Here is a 22,227-nt window from a genome sequence, read left to right as displayed (position 1 = left end):
CTGTGATTGTTTAAGAAAATGAACCTCCACTGGTACAATATTCCCAACCTGCTTACTTTGCATTTCTAAGAACTCTCGTCATATTGTACTTATAATATATCATGTCCCTTACCTCATCCCAAAAAAATGGAGGACATTTCCAAGTAAGTTTGAGCTGGTGCAGTGCCTTTACTCTCTTCGCACTCTGACTATGAAGCTAATTTCAGCCTGTCAGTTCCAGGCTAATTAAAGGTTAATGGAATCCCTCTGTCAGAACGTTGAATCTGTGTCATCCCCCTCAGGTGCCCCTCCGAGCAGAGGAGATCACCATCCCTGCTGATGTCACCCCAGAGAAGGTGCCCACACACATAGTGGACTACTTAGGATCCCCATTAGCCACTGCAAAAGCATCAGCTACTCATCCTGGGGTCCACATTAAACATGACATAATACATAGTACAGAACACTATTAGTCAATGACTGAAATACATAAATGTGAAATGTCTCACACAGCCTACATGTCAGTATATACACACAATATCTAGGTCTTATACATAAAACAGTGCAAATTGCAATACAATATATATCAAATGGCAGTGTCTCTTCACAGTCCCCTTTGTGCAGCAAGGTATTTTTTTAATCAGTTTTTTAAAACTGGTTTTATTGCTAGCTTGAGTTACCTGGGGTGGCAGAGTTCCATGTAGTCATGGCTCTATTCTGGACCTGGGGACTGTGAAGAGACCTCTGGTTGAATGTCTTGTGTTGTACCGATGAGTGTCCAAACTGTATGCCGACTGCATGAGCAGACAGTTCGGTACCTCACACAAAGACCAATCGTGATGCAGTAAATTGCTCCACAACTTTGAGCCAGGAGGGACTCCAGAGTGGCGCAGTGGTCTAAGGTACTGCATCGCAGTGCTAGCTGTGCCACTAGAGAACCTCGTTTGAGTCCAGGCTCTGTCGCAGCCGGCCGCAACAGGGAAACTCATGGGGCGGCGCACAATTTTGCCTAGCATCGTCTGGGTTAGTGGAGGGTTTAGCCGGCAGGGATGTCCTTGTCCCATCGCACTCTAGCGACTCCTGTGGCGGGCCGGACGCATGCACGCTGACACGGAAACACCATACACCTGGCGACCTCCGACCCATTGGTGTGGCTGGCTTCCGGGTTAAGTGGACATTGTGTCAAGAAGCAGTGCGGCTTGGTTGGGTTGTGTTTCAGGGGACGCACGGCTCTCGACCTTCACCTCTCCCGAGTCCGTATGGGAGTTGCAGCGATAAGACAAGACTGTAAATACCAATTGGATACCACGAAATTGTGGAGAAATAGGGGTAAAAAAAATATCTAACTTTGAGCCAGGAGATACTGATATTTTCCCTCCATGTACATTTAAGTGCGATACGTGCTGTTTTGTTCTGGAACAACTGCAATTTACCTATGTCCTTTTTTGCTGTGACAAAACTAGGGCCTGTAGGACCTGCCTGGTCGACCGAGATGTCAAAAAGACAGCGCAACGCCCTGTCATAGACAGACCTCTTCCTATTTTAGCAACCATTGAGTCTATTTTTTGACCATGACAGCTGTCCATCTAGGGTTACACCCAGCAGTTTAGTCATCTCAACTTGCTCAATAGCCACATTATGCAATAATAGATCTAAACGAGGTTTAGCATCACGGAGTCGCCTCTTCATTGTTGACATTGATACTGGTGTTTTGCGGGTACTATTTAATGAAGCTGCCAGTTGAGGACTTGTGAGGCGTCTGTCACAAACTAGACACTAATATACTTGTCCTCTTGGTCAGTTGTGCACCGGGGCCTCCCACTCCTCTTTCTATTCTGGTTAGAGACAGTTTGCGCTGTTCTGTGAAGGGAGTAGTACACAGCGTTGTACGAGGTCTTTAGTTTCTTGGCAATTTCTTCTATGGAATAGCCTTAATTTCTCAGAATGAGAATAGACTGACGAGTTTCAGGAGAAAGCGCTTTGTTTCTGGCCATTTTGAGCCTGTAATCGAACCCACAAATGCTAATGCTCCAGATACTAAAGAAGGACAGTTGTATTGCTTCTTTAATCAGAACAACTGTTTTCAGCTGTGCTAACATAATTGCAAAAGGGTTTTCTAATGATCAATTAGCCTTTTAAAATGATTAGCTAACACAACGTGCCATTGGAATACAGGAGTGATGGTTGCTGATAATGGGCCTCTGTACGCCCATGTAGATATTCCATAAAAAATCTTCAGTTACCAGCTACAACAGTCATTTGCAATAACAATGTCTACACTGTATTTCTGATCAATTTGATGTTATTTTAATGGACAAAAAATCACAGAATCAGTAGGATATTAAAACAAACACTCAAATAGGCAACAAAAGCAGGAACCGTATAGAGCTGAGTGTAGGGCTGAGTAACTTACTCAGTCCTGGCTTTCGTTCAAAGTAAGTTATATTATAATGCAGGGTTAAAAACAGTCTTTCTGATTGTCTTTCTCCTCTCGCTACAGCTAATTTCATTTGAATTATGTGGATGATAATAAATGTATATTTGTAGGGGTTGATGCATTTTTCATTAGGGCAAATCTGGTCTGTTATATTGAGTTTCAAATGTAAAACTTCAGAGTACTTAAGCCTCGAATGCATTGCACTTTTGTCCTGTTTTTGTCTATTAGGCTACACTTTACAGTAGGACTACTCTGACTGACCACAGCATCTATCGGTATTCTAAACTGTGGCACAAATTGGGGGATTTTTCACACCTAGCCGAACTATTAGACTATCCTTTTTTAAATGAATGGAGGTTAGAATTTTTCAGTCAGTCTCTCCTACCACACTAGAGTGCTGCGTCAGGCAAAAAACAATCAGCTGGCGTGTTGTCCCAGAGTTGGATACTTTAGGATACTTGTGCTTTACAGCCCATTACGTAAACGAAGAGTGGATGATATCCACCACAGAGTGGGACAGCACAGCACAAATCTGCAGATAACATAAGGCCAGCTATTGTGAAAGAATACTTGTGAATCTTGTTGATTTCCTCTATCACTTCAAGAGGCCTACTGTCCGCCTGGTAATTGTTTGGTTCCAAAGGATAAAGCAATTTGAAGAAATCCAGTGATGAATGGACTGTTTTTGAAGTTAATATATTTAATTGTTGTCTAATATTAAAAGGCTCTTAAAAGCGGTTTGAGTTGTCAATATCCCGCATTTCATTGTGAGAAGAAAAATATAGAATTCTTGGCATGGCCTCTTTTCAGCCAAATGTTGAATAGACATGCAGACAAATTAATTAATGCAGGAAAAAACCAATAATAGCCTACTGTCGTAGTTGTCCTTTGTGTTCTGTATGTGCAAAGGCTATATGACTGCGCCATCAACTTGTTTATTTAGCAGACATCACTTGCTGGGGTAAAGTCATTTTCTCTGAATCCCCTTTCCGATTGTTTTGGAGCATCCAGAAAAAAAGCTTGTCTGGAGGAGACAGTGAGCTCTACCATCAGTCCTGTGTCCTGCCAACAGTAAAGCATCCTGAGACCATGTGTGGGGTTGCTTCTTAGCCAAGGGAGTGGGCTCACTCACAACTTTGCCTAAGAACACAGCCATGAATAAAGAATGGTACCAACACATCCTTCGAGAGCAACCTCCCAACCATCCATGAACAGTTTGGTGACGAACAATGCCTTTTCCAGCATGATGGAGTGCCTTGCGATAAGGCAAAAGTGATAACTAAGTGGCTCGGGGAACAAAACATTGATATTTTGGGTCCATGGCCAGGAAACTCCCCAGACATTAATCCCATTGAGAACTTATGGTCAATCCTCAAGAGGCGGGTGGACAAACAAAAACCCACAAATTCTGACAAACTCCAAGCATTGATTATGCAAGAATGGGCTGCCATCAGTCAGGATGTTGCCCAGAAGTTAATTGACAGCATGCCAGGGCGGATTGCAGAGGTCTTGAAAAAGAAAGGTCCACACTGCAAATATTGACTCTTTGCATCAACTTCATGTAATTGTCAAAAGCCTTTGACACTTTATGAAATGCTTGTAATCCTACTTCAGTATTCCATAGTAACATCTGACAAAAATATCTAGACACTGAAGCAGCAAACTTTGTGGAAATTAATATTTGTCATTCTCAACTTTTGGCCACAACTGTATTCCACTACCAACCTCAGCAATTTACCATCCATGTTGTTAGTACCAGGTGGTTTGATCAACTCTTCCACACCCACTTTGTGGAACTCAAAACTACAGTGCTTGTCTTTCTTTCTTTGGTCCATTATGCATGAATATGAAGGCTCAGCATTTGTTGTTTGCATGTCATGCTTACATTTGCTAATCAAATCAAATTTATTTATATAGCCCTTCGTACATCAGCTGATATCTCAAAGTGCTGTACAGAAACCCAGCCTAAAACCCCAAACAGCAAGCAATGCAGGTGTAGAAGCACGGTACCCTAATCTTGTCAACTAAAATGTTAGTGGCTGGCAATATCAAAGGGTTTTGTTTTGCACAAACCATCTGCCTCAATGAAGAATGGAGCCAAGTTTGCTTTTTTGCCTAGAATTTCATTTTAAAGTACTCCAGAACTTTTTTACTATTCTTTTTATAAATTATATTTGTTCCATAGTATAGTTTCTTCTTCTTTTTGTTTGGTTTATAGTTACGTGATTTCTCAATTTACTGTTGTTTGCCAGTCTGCTGTGTTGTCAGACTTTGTTATTCCCTTTTGCCTCGTCAGTTGATTAAATTGAGTGCATTTGTTCTGTCCCTTCAGAAACGGAACAGACTGATGAGGTCCTCAGAGAGGAGATTATCAAGGTAAAGCGCTCACCTCTTCCTTAGCTGAGCGCTCAGGGGTGAAGTTTCCCCTAGGTACAGATCTGGGATCAGCATCCCCAACCTTAACAATTAGTGGGGAAAATGCTAAATTGACCCAAGATCAGCAACTTCACCCTACACCTAGCTGAACAAGACATTATTACTTAATAATGTGTTGTAGTGAGTAAGTGGTTGTGGTGAGCCTTGCACAGCTGTACCTTACAAATTCATTATTGGTTGACTTGATTTGGAGAATGTGTGTGATTGTTTGCTTTATTTGATGACAAAGTACTTACATTCCAACCATGATTTCTTAACTCATGCAGGCCAATGTGGTGTATGATGTCACCCAGGATGAAACGATAGACAAGGTACCCTCTCTCACATATTTACAATGGAGTCATGTCAGTCATTTCAGCAAGCCTTGACACCCACCATCTCAGATTGTTCTGAAATAATTTCAGTAGTTAACAACAGATTCAAGATTAGCATTCTTGAAACATGATTTTGTTGACATGTAATTTGAAAATAAGAAATTAAGCTAATTGATTGCACCCTTTTAATTTTTAGAATTCACATAGTATTCAATAAATATGTATCCAGCATCCGATTTGAACCAAATGTCTTCCTACCATTGAGTAAGACATGAGGAATCCATTAAAATAAAAACCAGCAACAGGCCCCCCATGTCAATAGCACCCAAACAATCAGTTGTGGCAGACCAGGGGGTTGGGTCAAAACATTTACACAGATCAGACACGGACAGAGTAGGATTAGCTCAGTTTCAAAGGTGTTTACTAAAATAATAGTTCAAAAGAAAAGAATGGGTCTCCCCTAAGAGACCCTCCACGGGATACCGACTTCTGGGCTCCGAGTCTTGCTGTATCCTGTTGGGATCAAAAACTGAACTCCCTCCTGTTACCTCTGGTACCGTCCCCAACTATCCTGGAGTCCTTTCCTCCCCCAGTGTCTCTCCTGTGTGTTGCCCTTCTGGTAGCTTTATGGGACAACCTATTTCTGAACCGTGGCACACCTTGATGGGATAAAAAACGTATTTATTAAGTGGTAATGACCTCCATCTCATCTGATCCATATAGCAAATCATCCATTTTCTGTGACGAACATTCTTCATAGTTGAAATACGGTTTATTTCAACTATTTTCATAGTTCCTTACTCATGATGGTTCATTTGTGTGTACCGCTTAAGAGTGTCCCGCAAATCTCAGATGGAAAGAAAAACACTGCCAAATTTAATCACTTTTACGGAAGAGTATTAGGGCCAATTGAAGAGAAAAAATAAATAGACAGCGATGGGTGGTGGTACTTGGATTATTTTTCTTTGCACGGATAGTGGCAATATTTAGAAACAATCTATTCCCTGTGTGGCAATATTTAGAGATTAACAACAAACAAAAAATATATATATATATATGAATTTGAGAATTAAGTTACATATTTTAAGATTAAAGATTGTGATTTGGTTATTAATTGCATGTCTCCCTGGCTCCCTGTTGCTGTGCGTGCGCCACCATTGAAATGCCTGAGTTCGATAATATGGTTATAATGTGCTAAAATAGCAAGGATTTCCTTGTTATTGCGAAGCAGGAAGTTAAGTGATGCGGGTAATAAACTGTTCCTTCTCCCTTAATGTAACTTGACCTGACCTCTGCCCCCATTCCTCACTAATCCACAGCTCTCCACCCTTATCTGTGGATAATTGACCCCACCATATACAGTGGAAGTCAGAAGTTTGCATACACTTAGGTTTGAGTCATTAAACTTTTGTTTTTCAACCACTCCACACATTTCTTGTTAACAAACTATCGTTTTGGCAAGTCGGTTAGGACATCTACTTTGCATGACACAAGTCATTTTTCCAACAATTGTTAACACAGATTTTTTCACTTATAATTCACTATCACAATTCCAGTGGGTCAGACGTTTACATGCACTAAGTTGACTGTGCCTTTAAACAGCTTGGAAAATTCCAGAAAATTATGTCATGGCTTTAGAAGCTTCTGATAGGCTAACTGACATCATTTGAGTCCATTGGAGGTGTACCTGTGGATGTATTTCAAGGCCTACCTTCAAACTCAGTGCCTCTTTGCTTGACATCATGGGAAAATCAAAAGGAATCAGCCAAGACCTCAGGGGTAAAAAATTGTAGACCTCCACAAGTCTGGTTCATCCTTGGGAGCAATTTCCAAATGCCGAAGGGACCACGTTCATCTGTAGAAACAATAGTACGCATGTATAAACATCATGGGACCACGTCATACCGCTCAGGAAGGAGACGTGTTCTGTCTCCTATAGAGACTTTGGTGCGAAAAGTGCAAATCAATCCCAGAACCACAGCAAAGGACCTAGTGAAGATGCTGGAGGAAATGGGTACAAATGTATCTATGTCCACAGTAAAACGTGTCGTATATCGAAATAACCTGAAAGGCCGCTCAGCAAGGAAGAAGCCACTGCTCCAAAACCGCCATAAAAAGGCAGACTACGGTTTGCAACTGCACATGGGGACAAAGATCATACTTTTTGGAGAAATGCCCTCTGGTCTGATGAAACAAAAATAGAACTGTTTGGCCATAATGACCATTGTTATGTTTGGAGGAAAAAGGGGGAGGCTTGCAAGCCGAAGAACACCATCCCAACCGTGAAGCACAGGGGTGGCAGCATCATGTTGTGGTGGGGGGTGCTCTGCTGCACGAGTGCAGTTCACAAAATAGATGGCATCATGAAGGAGAAAAATTATGTGGATATATTGAAGCAACATCTCAAGACATCAGTCAGGAAGTTAAAGCTTGTTCGCAAATGGGTCTTTCAAATAGACAATGACCCCAAGCATACTTCCAAAGTTGTGGCAAAATGGCTTAAGGACAACAAAGTCAAGGTATTGGAGTGGCCATCACAAAGCCCTGACCTCAATCTTATAGAACGTTTGTGGGCAGAACTGAAAAAGCTCGTGCGAGCAAGGAGGCCTACAAACCTGACTCAGTTACACCAGCTTTGTCAGGAGGAATGGGCCAAAATTCACCCAACTTATTGTGGGAAGCTTGTGGAAGGCTACCCGAAAAGTTTGACCCAAGTTAAACTATTTAAAGGCAATACACTCAATTAGTAATTGGTAGCATGTAAACTTCTTACACACTGGGAATGTGATGAAAGAAATAAAAGCTGAAATAAAAATCACTCACACATTTCACACGTGGTGATCCTCTCTGACCTAGAGAGGGAATTTTTACTCAGATTAAATGTCACCCATCATTACTAAAGCCCATTCTAAAGTATAGTTTCACCAGTCGTCTAACTCAGGAATTTCAACGATGGCACGCACAGCAACAGGCCACAAGGGAGACATGCAATTAACCAAATCCAATAATTTCATCTTGAAATACAACTGTGACTTTAATCTCAATGTCTACTTTATTCTCTAAATATTGGCACTTGATTCCTGAAATACTGGCACTTTTTATTTTCTAAATATTGACACTCTAAAGTACCATTGTGCAACAACAACAAAAAAGTGCCACCACCGTACATTTTTGGGGGGGTTGCACTTGGCACAAATATTCTTCCGTAATCTCATCTGTGCTAATGGTTCTCACAGGCGAAGTAAAATTATACGAAGTGCTTTGCTCGGGATGCGCGCCCCTCAAATGATACAAATGTAACAACCGCTCCAGTGCACTGAAGTTGAAACAACTATACAGTAACCACGTGTGCCATTTAAATGTATCTGATAGATTGTCTTTCTTGCGGCATTGGTGCAACCAAGTTAAAATCCCACATCCATTCCACCGGTCATGTTTGTGTTCATTTAGTTTTTATCAGGAAAAGTTTTGCGACACACCCGAGTTTCTCAAGCCACAACATTTTCTTTGCAACTTTGAGCAGAAAACCAATCGCTTTTAGTCATGATGAAAATAAATTGTGGGCTCATCCTCAAAGTCAAGCCAGTCCTCCATGAAAGCAATTCAGTTTGTCCTTCTCTTCGCAAGCTAATGCTTCAACTCTCCTTGAATAGTCCAACAAATCGCAGCTTTCTGAGAGGGATATCCCTATGGTGCAATGCTCATATGAAGAATCTTCCTACAAGCCCAAAACTTTGGAGAAATGGGCTAGTGACAAATGTTGCGACAACTCTAGTAAAAATAATACAATTATAAATGTATATGTTTTTAATAAAATTATATATGAAAACATCTCTATATAGTGTGATTAGTGGCATTTACCATTAAACCCAACCCAATACTATTGTTAGGTTCTAATTATTAGAGTAAGAACTCGACGGACACTGAAAGCTTAAACCAAATGTATTCTTCCCAAAGGATCGAACAGCTGAATCGACAAAAACATGTTTACAATAGTGGTGTATATGTTACCCCACTTTGGTTGGTGTCTCCTCCTCGCTAAACATTATCTTTATTGCTAGATGGGAAACTAAATGATACGGATCATAAACTTTCCCTTCTCCCTTGACGTGACTTGACCTGGACACCCTTCATCACTAATCCATGGCTCTCTCCCCTTATCAATGCCTGCCACGTGATCGTTTCCCCTACATTCAGTACATTCCAAGCTTAATTGCATCCACCATATACCTTCCTCCTACAGATAACCATTAACCTCTGGTGTAGCCCCTCGGCTATGGCACCCCTCAGGTCTCTACTATAACTAATGTTTTAATAACATTTAAAGTTCAGAAATCCAAACCATCACTATTATCTTTGCAAAACACTATACAGTGTGTGTTTGGGACTTTTACCATTGAAGTCCATTAGAAACCATAAGATTATGCCAGTAGAACTGCTGTAGCCTAATAGTTTGTTTGTTCATCAGGAATGGTCTAACTAATGCAGACCTTTTTTTAATGGAATAAGGGACCGTTTCTCGGACCCAGATTAAGCCTAAGAGAAGGACAAACTGAATTGCCCTCAGAGGCTAAAAAGTTATATAGCTGCACCAACAAAAGCATCTTGACTGGCTGCATCACCGCTTGGTATGGCAACTGCTTGGCATCCAACTGCAAGGCACAACAGAGGTTAATGCGTACGGCCCAGCTCTCTACCATCCAGCACCTCTATACCAGACGGTGTCAGATGAAGGCCCATAAAGTTGTCAGACTCCAGCCACCCAAGCCACAGACTGTTCTCTCTGCTACCGCATGGCAAGCGGTACCAATCTGAAGTCTGAAACCATCAGGACCCTGAACAGCTTCTACCCCAAGCCATAAGACTTATAAACAAGACTGCTAAATAGCTAATCAAATGGCTACCTGGACTACCTGCATTGACCCTTTTTCTTTGTTGTTTTCTACTCCCTATATTTAGCCATGTCATTTTTACTCTTAATTCGTTATTCACTGTCACCATTTTTATTTAATTTTTATTTAACTCTGCTTTGTTGGAAAAGCAACCGTAAGTAAGCATTTCACTGTTAGTCTACACCTGTTTTCTACGAAGCAAGTAAGAACATTTGATTTTAATTGCTTTCATGGAGGACTGGTTTGAATAGTGAGGATGACCACATTTATTTTAATCATGAGCAAAAGCTATTGGTTTTCCACCCAAGGTTGCAAAAAAAGTTGTGATCCATTTAATAAACACAGGACATCAGCAAAATTTATAAAAGGGTGTCGCAGTAGTAGGAACAGCGGCATCTAGTAGGGAAAACCTGGTCATTTCACACAAATTTATGGTAAATATTGCATGCAACTTCAATGGCTCATTTCTATGAACAGGAGAAAAAACAACTCACAGGGAATACATTACATAGGAAGAAAAAGCAATATTCCAAGCCGCAGCTCCATAATACTGGTCAGTCATGGAGAACTGATACGGTATACAGGATGTTGGGGTGTGCGGGTACGTGGGTGACTTGATGATAATTGGATTCTTCATGCCTTACTCATTGTTAAGAGGAATTATGGTCCAAATCAGATGTTTAAGTACTATTTTTATTGACGATTATATAAATCCAATACATTTAAATGGCCAATTTGGTGCAATCAATTAGCTTAATTTCTCAGATATCAAATTATATTTAAAAAATAATAATGTTTCAGGAATGCTAATCTTATCTGTTTCTAACTACAGAAACAATTTGAGCACAATCTGAGATGGTGGGTGTCAAAACCTCTGCTTTTTGAGGTGGAACGACCAAATGTCTTCCATAGAGCTTCAAATTCCTTCTTAGAGCAACCCCATATGGAAGCATTTGGCATGGTATAACAAGCATTTCTATCATGTAGCCTACAGTATGGGACCAACAATATGATAAGGGATGCAAACTGGTGAGGGCCCAAAAAGATGACACTTTTTTGCACTGAAACATGCAAAAAATCATTGCTAGGGGGAAATGCAGGTTTTAACTAATTTAACAACAAAGAATATGATTTACATGATCAGTCTCTGTGTTAAATGAAGTGGTTCATTCATAACCTCACAGATAAATAATTTAAAGAAAGCAATCCAATGTTATTTGTTGCCTAGACTTTACTGCAAATGACACTCAAGTCTTGAGAGAAAACAATACCCTAATATTGCAGTTAGCCATGACAGCCTTTGTAATAGAACGCTTTTGACCACACACACACACACACACACACACACACACACACACACACACACACACACACACACACACACACACATCTAAATATTGCACTTGAGGGAAAAAATAAAGTAACTTTCACTGAGTAAAATTTTTTATAATCCCCCCTCAATCACACACAGGTGTTACTGTCAAATTCAACACAACAAAATAAATATCTTTGGGCTACACTGCACATTTACATTGTACACCCTCTGCCTGTGGACATCTGTTCTACAATGTGCCAGCAGAGCATGATACCATGCTTTGTTGGCATAATTGATCTCTTTCAGGCAGATCCAATTTAGACAACTAACTTCACATTTCATCTTTACAAAAACATTCTCTTTGATCTAGATATTTTCCACACAACATACAGTATGCAAACATCAGGTAAATATTGTCAAACCTCTTCAAGTTAAAATGTTTCCAAGGTTTCCATTTATAACATTGTCATTTCACTTTTAATAACATAACAAAAACGACATTCTTTTTCATATTCCATCTTATCGACATTACTACCATTTTGGCTGACGAAACATATGGACAATATGTCCATTTATTGCATGTTACTGTTCTGAGGTAGGTTCTCCATAGGCCCATCATACATTCCATTCCTCCAGTGAGAGGACAAAGGGATTTTGTCTGCTGCCTTAAGATTTACAGTGGGCGTGAGGTGTCATTAAACCCCCACCTACATACCTCTTGATCTCTCCCCCTCCAGCGGGTGTGAGAGATGTCTCTTGTAGGATTGTGGTCCACGGTAACCTGACCCGAACAGGCCAGTCATGACAATAGTATATGTGAATTTGCATAATTTAGTGGAGTTAAATTAGTGTCAGAATTTAACAAATCTCGTCTGTTTTTAAACAGGTCGACCGGAATTATTATTTTTCCGAAAATAGTAATGTACAGTGAGTTTATAGAGTTTAAAAGTAGCTTTCTTACCTCAACTAAAGGCTCTCTCTAGTCAGAATGAGCAGCTCATAGATGTAGGCTGCAGTGGGAGAGAGAGGAGCAGCACTAAACGGTTAACAACAACACACCTAGATCACACCGACAGTGTTATTGCGCCAAATGTTACGCAGCATCATCTGGATATGTGTGCAACAAAAGTTCAACATAAACCTTCTGCTACCATTTCTGTCAAGCCGTCTACGCATACAATTTGACACATACGTTTGATATATCCAAGGCATGCACCACACACAACGCACTGCAACTACCTCTGCAATGCAATTGCAGCGTTCCATTGGAAATGAATGTACTTCTAGTGCACCAAAATGCTAAACTCTGTCGGCGTAAGCTAGAAACCAAGAAAGTTTCACAGCATTTCGCTCCTGGTTTTCATATCAACTTTCTTTTGTTGTCCACTACTGCTTTTCATATCAACTTTATTTTGTTGTCCAGAAGCCAAATGCACAGTCCTAGTCATTAACAACCCATCCTACAGTACCTTTACATATATTTACCAGCATATTTACCTTTTCCCTCTTTCTAACGGAGATGTTCATCTCTGTCATATGAAACGGCTTGCATACAGTTGAAGTCGGAAGTTCACATACACCTTAGCCAAATACATTTAAACTCAGTTTTTAACAATTCCTGACATTTAATCCGAGTAAAAATTCCCCATTTTAGGTCCGTTAGGATCACCACTTTATTTTAAGAATGTAGAATGTCAGAATAATAGTAGAGAGAATGATTTATTTCAGCTGTTATTTATTTTATCACAATCCCAGTGGGACAGAAGTTTACATACACTCAATTAGTTTTTGGTAGCATTGCTTTAAATAGTTTAACTTGGGTCAAATGTTTTGGGTAGACTTCCACAAGCTTCCCACAATAATTTGGGTGAATTTTGGCCTATTCCTTCTGACAGAACTGGTGTCACTGTGTCAGGTTTGTAGGCCTCCTTGCTCACACACGCTTTTTCAGTTCTGCCCACAAATGTTCTATAGGATTTAGGTAAGGTCTTTGTGATGGCCACTCCAATACCTTGACTTTGTTGTCCTTAAGCCATTTTTCCAGAACCTTGGAAGTATGCTTGGGGTCATTGTCCATAGGAAAGTCCCATTTGCGACCAAGCTTTAACTTCCTGACTGATGTCTTGAGATGTTGCTTCAATATATCCACAAAATGTTCCCCTCTCATGATTACATCTATTTCGTGAACTGCACCAGTCCCTCCTTCAGCAAAGCACCCCCACAACATGATGCTGCCACCCGTGTGCTTCACGGTTGGGATGGTGTTCTTCGGCTTGCAAGCCTCCCCCTTTTTCCTCCTAACATAACGATGGTCATTATGTCCAAACAGTTCTATTTTTGTTTCATCAGACCAGAGGACATTTCTCCAAAAAGTACGATCTTTGTCCCCATGTGCAGTTGCAAACCGTAATCTGGCTTTTTTATGGAGGGTTTGAGCAGTGGTTTCTTCCTTGCTGAGCGGCCTTTCAGGTTATGATGATATAGGACTCGTTTTAATGTGGATATAGATGCTTTTGTACCTGTTTCCTCCAGCATCTTCACAAGGTCCTTTGCTGTTGTCCTGGGATTGATTTACACTTTTCGCACCAAAGTACATTCATCTCTAGGAGACGGAACGCATCTCCTTCCTGAGCGGTATGACGGCTGCTTGGTCCCATGGTGTTTATACTTGCGTACTATTGTTTGTACAGATGAACGTGGTATCAATTGATTGTAGACTATGATTTCGTCTGTCAAAGAGGTAGGCCTACCTCTTATTTCTTGAATAGGAAGAAATGGGTTCCAACACAAAGCCCTTTTATTGTTAGTAGCTTGAAGTCAAATTAAAATGAAGACTGTTTAAATGATTTAGGCCTTCACGAGCCTACTTTCAGGACCCATGCGCTGTCCATCTGCGGCTGCCTCTTCATAGTAGTGTACATTTCTGGAATATGCCTTATTGTGAGGTCAATAACTCTGATAAATAGCTTCATTATGGGTAACGAAATGTGTTTTTTATATTAAAATCAGTTATAGCAGTAGCAAACTTACCTCCGGTCCTCCTTCTCATCTTGGCGCTCTACCTCTCAAACTGAACAGTACATCAGAATAGCCTATGGCTCATTTGACTGAGACCACACTAGGCGCACTTGGTATTGCGCGGCCAGCATAAAATCCGGGATTGGGGTAGCATCGGCCACACATCAAGATATAATAAGCAACTAATTCTCAAACCCTGAGAAATATGACATTTAATCTATTACAAATTAAATGACCCTACCCTGGACAACATTATTTTTTTAAAGACAACTCTCTCCCTGAGTGATTGAAAAAGCATGACCCTCCCCACTTTTCCTTTCCCCACATCATGCAGCCAACACTGCTTGAAAATGTGGTACTCAGTAATTTGCTGTATTGGATTCACTCCAAACAGAACACTTTGTATTCAGGACAAAAAGTTAATTGCTTTGCCACATTTTTTGCAGTATTACTTTAGTGCCTTGTTGCAAACAGGATGCATGTTCTGTAATAGTTGTATTCTGTACAGGCTTCCTTCTTGTTGCTCTGTCAATTAGGTTAGTATTGTCGAGTGACTACAATGTTGTTGATCCAGCCACAGTTTTCTCCTATCACAGCCATTAAACTCTGTAAATGTTTTAAAGTCACCATTGGCCTCATGGTGAAATCCCTTAATGGTTTCCTTCCTCTCCGGCAACTGAGTTAGGAACAACGTCTGTATCTTTGTAGTGACTGGGTGCATTGATACACCATCCAATGTGTAATTAATAACTTAACCATGCTCAAATGGATATTCAATATCTGCTTTATTTTATTTTTTACCCATCTACCAATAGGTGCCCTTCTTTGCGAGGCATTGGAAAACCTCCCTGGTCTTTGTAGTTGAATCTGTGTTTGAAATTCACTGCGCAACTGAGGGACCTGCAGATAATTGTATGTGTGGGGTACAGATGAGGTAGTCATTCAAAAATCATGTTAAACACTATTATTGCACACAGAGTGAGTCCATGCAACTTATGTGACTTGTTAAGCACATTTTTACTGCTGAACATATTTAGGCTTGCCATAAAAGGGGTTGAATAATTATTGACTGAAGACACAGTGGGGCAAAAAAGTATTTAGTCAGCCACCAATTGTGCAAGTTCTCCCACTTAAAAAGATGAGAGGCCTGTAATCTTCATCATAGGTACACTTCAACTATGACAGACAAAATGAGGAAAAAAAATCCAGAAACTCACATTGTAGGATTTTTTATTTATTTATTTGCAAATTATGGTGGAAAATAAGTATTTGGTCAATAACAAAAGTTTATCTCAATACTTTGTTATATACCCTTTGTTGGCAAGTCTTCACAAGGTTTTCACACACTGTTGCTGGTATTTTGGCCCATTCCTCCATGCAGATCTCCTCTAGAGCAATGATGTTTTGGGGCTGTTGCTGGGCAACACGGACTTTCAACTCCCTCCAAAGATTTTCTATGGGGTTGAGATCTGGAGACTGGCTAGGCCACTCCAGGACCTTGAAATGCTTCTTACGAAGCCACTCCTTCGTTGCCCGGGCGGTGTGTTTGGGATCATTGTCATGCTGAAAGACCCAGCCACGTTTCATCTTCAATGCCCTTGCTGATGGAAGGAGGTTTTCACTCAAAATCCCACGATAAATGGCCCCATTCATTCTTTCCTTTACACGGATCAGTCATCCTGGTCCCTTTGCAGAAAAACAGCCCCAAAGCATGATGTTTCCACCCCCATGCTTCACAGTAGGTATGGTGTTCTTTGGATGCAACTCAGCATTCTTTGTCCTCCAAACACGACGAGTTGAGTTTTTACCAAAAAGTTATATTTTGGTTTCATCTGACCATATGACATTCTCCCAATCTTCTTCCGGATCATCCAAATGCTCTCTAGCAAACTTCAGACGGGCCTGGACATGTACTGGCTTAAGCAGGTGGACACGTCTGGCACTGCAGGATTTGAGTCCCTGGCGGCGTAGTGTGTTACTGATGGTAGGCTTTTTTACTTTGGTCCCAGCTCTCTGCAGGTCATTCACTAGGTCCCCCGTGTGGTTCTGGGATTTTTGCTCACCGTTCTTGTGATCATTTTGACCCCACGGGGTGAGATCTTGCGTGGAGCCCCAGATCGAGGGAGAGTATCAGTGGTCTTCTATGTCTTCCATTTCCTAATAATTGCTCCCACAGTTGATTTCTTCAAACCAAGCTGCTTACCTATTGCAGATTCAGTCTTCACAGCCTGGTGCAGGTCTACAATTTTGTTTCTGGTGTCCTTTGACAGCTCTTTGGTCTTGGCCATAGTGCAGTTTGGAGTGTGACTGTTTGAGGTTGTGGACAGGTGTCTTTTATACTGATAACACGTTCAAACAGGTGCCATTAATACAGGTAATGAGTGGAGGACAGAGGAGCCTCTTAAAGAAGAAGTTACAGGTCTGTGAGAGCCAGAAATCTTGCTTGTTTGTAGGTGACCAAATACTTATTTTCCACCATAATTTGCAAATAAATAAATTAAAAATCCTACAATGTGATTTTCTGGATTTTTTTTCTCACATTGTCTGTCATAGTTGAAGTGTACCTATGATAAAAATTACAGGCCTCATCTTTTTAAGTGGGAGAACATGCACAATTGGTGGCTGACTAAATACTTTTTTGCCCCACTGTCCCACTATTCCTCATGAAGCCAGATTGGGTCTCTTCTATAATTGAGTCCAATACTGCCTTCATTCTTTTTGCAAATATAGAGGCTAATATTTTGTAGTCGTTATTGAGCAGACAGATTGGACGCCAATTATTGAGGAGAAGCAAGTCTTTCTTGAGCTTAGGTATTAATGTAATCAGACCTTGAGTCAAACTGGGAGAGAGATCATTATTTGCAATGCTTTCAGAAAAGACCAACAGAAATGGGGCTAACTGTTGAGACAACGTTTTGTAAAACTCAGCAGATATACCATCAGTCCCAGGATACATATTATTTTTAAGTTGTTAAATAGAATAAATTATATTTTCAACTATAATAGGGTCATCACACTGTTCGCTCAGCCTCCCCAATTGATTTCACATCCCCCAGAGAGTAAAAAAAATTGTTGAGGAAACCTCACAATAGTTAGAACTATATAAATTCCTATAGAAGTTGCAACTAAAGTTAGAGATTCATTTGGGGTCATCTGTGATGAGACCATTAATATTTAATTGTTGAATTGTATTATTTTTTAGAGTGGTATTTTTCTAACCTGAAAAAATAAGATACATTTTCTTCACCCTCTGACAAAGGCTCCCTCTGCTTTCAGTTTATACATATCCTCCAACTTGTGTTGTAGCTCAAACAGAACAGATTTGTCCTCCTCAGAGACTTTCAACAGGCTTTTGAAGAAGAGGTCATCTTTGTAATTACTTTTTTCAGCTCGGCAAGAATACTCCCATTTTTTCATAAATATTTTCCAACCTCATTTTTGAAAGGCTCACAGTTATTACTGTATGAATTGTCATTTATAGCTTTGTTCCAGAAGTCTTGAATTAAAATGTTTATATTCATCTTGACCAACTGATGTTTTAATATAGAGCTATTCAGCTTCCAGTAGGATGCTCTGCCAAGGCCATTATCAGAGATAAAAAGTTTAGTGTCAATATAAATAGCTTTATGATCAGTAAGGGGGGTGTCAAGGATGTTAACAGAAATACCTGGTTTATCAAAAGATTTAGACACCAGCCAAAAATCTATGCGTGATTGTCTGGAGCGTGCTGAAGTGAAAGACTTGACATAGGAAACTTTTCGTCTGACACGGTGTCATAGTCTGTCAGGCCATTTTTGGCAGTTGTCAATCAAAGCATTTGCCTCCTGTGTAATGACATTGGATGATGGCTGAGCATTGCTAGCTGAGGAGGTAGCCATAAGATTTCTCTTTCTCAAGTGTATTATTTTGAACGATCTTCAAAAATTGGTATGCAGTGCTCGGTAGGAAGCGTGTGCTCAAGCTGCCATCTTGGAGCCTCTTCCAAGTTTCTGGTTGATGACAACAGTCACGCAGAATTCGACAATGGGTTGTTAGCAAGTTAATTTTGCGATATTGACACAGATATTATTGTTATAAAAACAAGTCCGGTCGAGGCCGCTATATAATCATTTAAAGAAACGCCGCTTTGGGTTCTAAGGGGTTAATAGCTTAACTCGTTTAATTAAGATCTAGAGCGGGGGTAATACATAGACGTAGTATTATTTGACATAAGAAATCTAGATTTGTGCCACGCAAGCATGCCTAATAATAATAACACAATGTAAGAAATCGAGAGTTGTGCATTGCTTTGCATGCTTACCTAATAAGTGAGAATAAATCGTACAATATTTAAAGGTTGTCTGCTGTCGCAAACAACAGGAATTATTGTCATATAATCATAAATAGATTTTATACAGATTCTATACACATGTTCTGTATAAATAGCTTCTACAATGTATGTAAACAGACCATACATGTAAACTTTTTTATTTTCTTTCTCTTAAACTGGCTGGCTGGCTAATTAACAAACATACAGTGCTAATTCTTCAAAATCCTTATTTTACACAATATCTTAGCACAGCACTGGCAAACCGTGGTTGACCAACTCCCTGACCAAAATGGCTGACCTTTATCTCATAAAAAGGTTCATGTCCATTTCCTAATTCTGTGATTCCTATTCTGTTCTCTACCTTCACTAATGCGACTTCCCTTTGTATACAGGCTTTCAGCATACCTTGACATCCATCGCTGCCTGGAGTACTTGTTATACCTGGGCTACTCCATCCTTACCCAGCAGAACACCCAAACCACTGCAGTCACAGGTGTGGGTCTGTGTCTGCACACATGTCAACACATCTTCTTATTATCCTGTAGCCTCTCTAGGAAGGTGGACTGTATGTATGTACACTAGAACCAATAATCCTAGTGCCAAAGTAAACCTCACTCACTGTAGTTAGAGGATTAGAACTATAATCTGGTTCAGTATAGACCCTACAGACAGAATTATATACAGTCTGTATGCCTTCTATGGATGTACAATGACTGAAAGTTCAACTTTGAATATGCAGTTTGACTGGTGTGGAGATTGAATGTGTGGTTTAGTTAGCATATGGGCTGCTAACACAAAATGTACACATTTGAGGTTATCAATAATAATTCCATAGTCGCATCCTTCAATTGGTCAATTGACCTCAACCGGCCTCCCAGTGTGTATTTATGTTTGTGTGCGTGTGTAAAATTGAGGGCGTGGCTGCATGGATTAGGGTAGGGCTTCCCAGGATTAGGGTAGGGTGGCGTAATGTAAGAGTCTCACCGCCGCTAATGACCTCACACGCACTCAGTCTGTGCCACGGAGGTGAGCAGGTTTAGCTGACCCTGCTATAAATGTGGGAGTGGGCCAAAAGCTCAAATAATTCCAAAACACCCAAGGTTACTCTTACCCCCACCATCTTAGATCAGATTTTGCGTTCCCCCACATTAACTAAGGGGAAATATGATTGTTTTAAATGCTTTGATAATACTCAATGGTTCCCTGTCCCTACTATGTGTGTGTGTGTGTGTGTGTGTGTGTGTGTGTGTGTGTGTGTGTGTGTGTGTGTGTGTGTGTGTGTGTGTGTGTGTGTGTGTGTGTGTGTGTGTGTGTGTGTGTGTGTGTTGGTGCTGTCCATGTGTGTGTGGCTCTGCAGTGACGCGGGAGAAGGCCGTGGACCTGGAGAAGGGCCAGACTCAGCGGTCAATGTTCCTTTGTAAGGTGATAGGACCGCGGGGACTGGGAAGTCTGCGTTCCTTCAGGTCTTCCTTGGCAGAAACACAGCGGTACGGTCATCTTACTATTGTTTGCCTAAATATCATTTAGACTAAATAGCGATACAGAATTCCTGGAGGAACTATTTAGTACTTTGTACTAATAGTACGCCTTGAACTCTTCATTGTAAGGCCATTCTGCATTATTAATATGATGTGTTCGAGCAGAGAAATTATGTTGAAAACCTACCCTAACTACTAGCATTACTACAAGAAATGATGAGGGTCTGTGTGTTTATTTCAGTGAGAGGAGCATTCCACTGGTGCCTTTTCCTTCTACACCATAAACACTGTCCAAGTTAGCAACCAGGAGAAGTTCCTCATCGTGAGTACATTATCTTTTACTGTAACCTCAACTCTGACCTCTGACCTTTTGGTAGAGTACAGTAGCTTCACCTCCAATCTGTCGTCTCCTCCTGGCAGCTCTACGAGGTGGACGTGGAAACGGAGTTGCTAAAGGCGTCGGACGCTGCGTGCGACGTAGCATGTCATGTATGACACAAACGACCCCCACTCCTTCGACTCCATTTTATTAGTCAATGGTTCCCTGTCCCTACTATGTGTTTGTTTGTGTGTGTGTGTTGGTGCTGTCCATGTGTGTGTGGCTGTCACATGTGTGAATTTAAGTGTGCTCTCTCTAATTCTCTCTTTTTCTTTCTCTCTCTCGGAGGACCTGAGCCCTAGGACCATGCCTCAGGACTACCTGACATGATGACTCCTTGCTGTCCCCAGTCCACCTGGCCTTGCTGCTGCTCCAGTTTCAACTGTTCTGCCTTATTATTATTGGACCATGCTGGTCATTTATGAAGATTTGAACATCTTGGCCATGTTCTGTTATAATCTCCACCCGGTACAGCCAGAAGAGGACTGGCCACCCCACATAGCCTGGTTCCTCTAGGTTTCTTCCTAGGTTTTGGCCTTTCTAGGGAGTTTTTCCTAGCCACCGTGCTTCTACACCTGCATTGCTTGCTGTTTGGGGTCTTAGGCTGGGTTTCTGTACAGCACTTTGAGATATCAGCTGATGTACGAAGGGCTATATAAATAAATGTGATTTGACTACTGTGCCAGTATATACAAGGTGAGCAGTATCTCATGTCTGCTTCAGAGCTTCTCTGGTTTTCACAAAGAAACAGAATGTGTATCAATGAAAGGATCAGCAGTCTGTTCTTCAATGTTTTTTACTCTTATTTTCCTCTCCCTCCCTTTTATCTTACCCACATCCTCTTTCTCTTTACCACACCCCATTTCTCGTCATCCACAGATATCTATGTCTTATCTGTAGCAACACTACATGAACAGCAGTATTCCCTGTGTGGTGGCCTCCAAGGCAGACCTCCCCGAAGGTGAGACAACTCCACGGGATGACCCCAGCAGAGTTCTGCTACAAACACCGGCTGCCAACGCCACTCCCCTTTTCCGGCCTGTCCCTGGACTCCACCAGCAAGAACATCTACATCAAGCTGGCCTGGGCCGCCATGTTCCCGTACGTATTAGTACCCCGACTGTCACATGTGACTGACAATTATCTCTGTTTATCACCATTTCATCTATAGTTTGGTGTTTCAGTGTTGAAAAACTAGAATTTCATGTCACATTTTACTTTATACTCTGTAGTGGTCTGAACCTTTGCTGTTTCATTTGTCAGTTCATTGATTACTTTGTCCCCCCCCCCCCCCCCCACAGACACCTGAACGACTCCGACATGAGCAACACCTCCTTCTGGCTGAGAGTGACGCCAGGCGCATCAGTAGTCACAGTCCTAGGCTTCGCCATCTACAGAGCTTTCGCCCGACAGAAATAACTGGGTTCCTGACTGGAGCCCCACCCCCCCTCTTTTTCCCTCAACCTCAATCTCCAGACCAGCCTTCAAAACCCAACACTCCAGACCAACCGTCTAAACAAACGGGCCATCAAGACAAACTAGCCATCTAGACCTGACAGACAAAACTCATCCATTTTACTTCATCGTTATTCGTACACCAACCTCCCCCGTCCCTCTCCTCGTCTTTATTCTGCTATTCCCGACTACTCCAGATAGTCAGGTCTTCTTCA

At 41.1% G+C, this 22,227-nt stretch overlaps 1 pseudogene; it reads left to right on the top strand.

Moving 5' to 3' along the window:
• The first annotated feature begins 126 nt into the window (after positions 1–126).
• On the top strand, positions 127–21,976 carry LOC116357423 (mitochondrial Rho GTPase 2-like; annotated as a pseudogene).
• Positions 21,977–22,227: the final 251 nt, after the last annotated feature.

The sequence above is a fragment of the Oncorhynchus kisutch genome, linkage group LG25 (genome assembly GCF_002021735.2).
Source record: "Oncorhynchus kisutch isolate 150728-3 linkage group LG25, Okis_V2, whole genome shotgun sequence".
In the NCBI taxonomy this organism is placed as follows: domain Eukaryota; kingdom Metazoa; phylum Chordata; class Actinopteri; order Salmoniformes; family Salmonidae; genus Oncorhynchus; species Oncorhynchus kisutch.
Note: the sequence above shows the minus strand (reverse complement) of the source record. Positions and strands in the feature narration are given on the sequence as shown.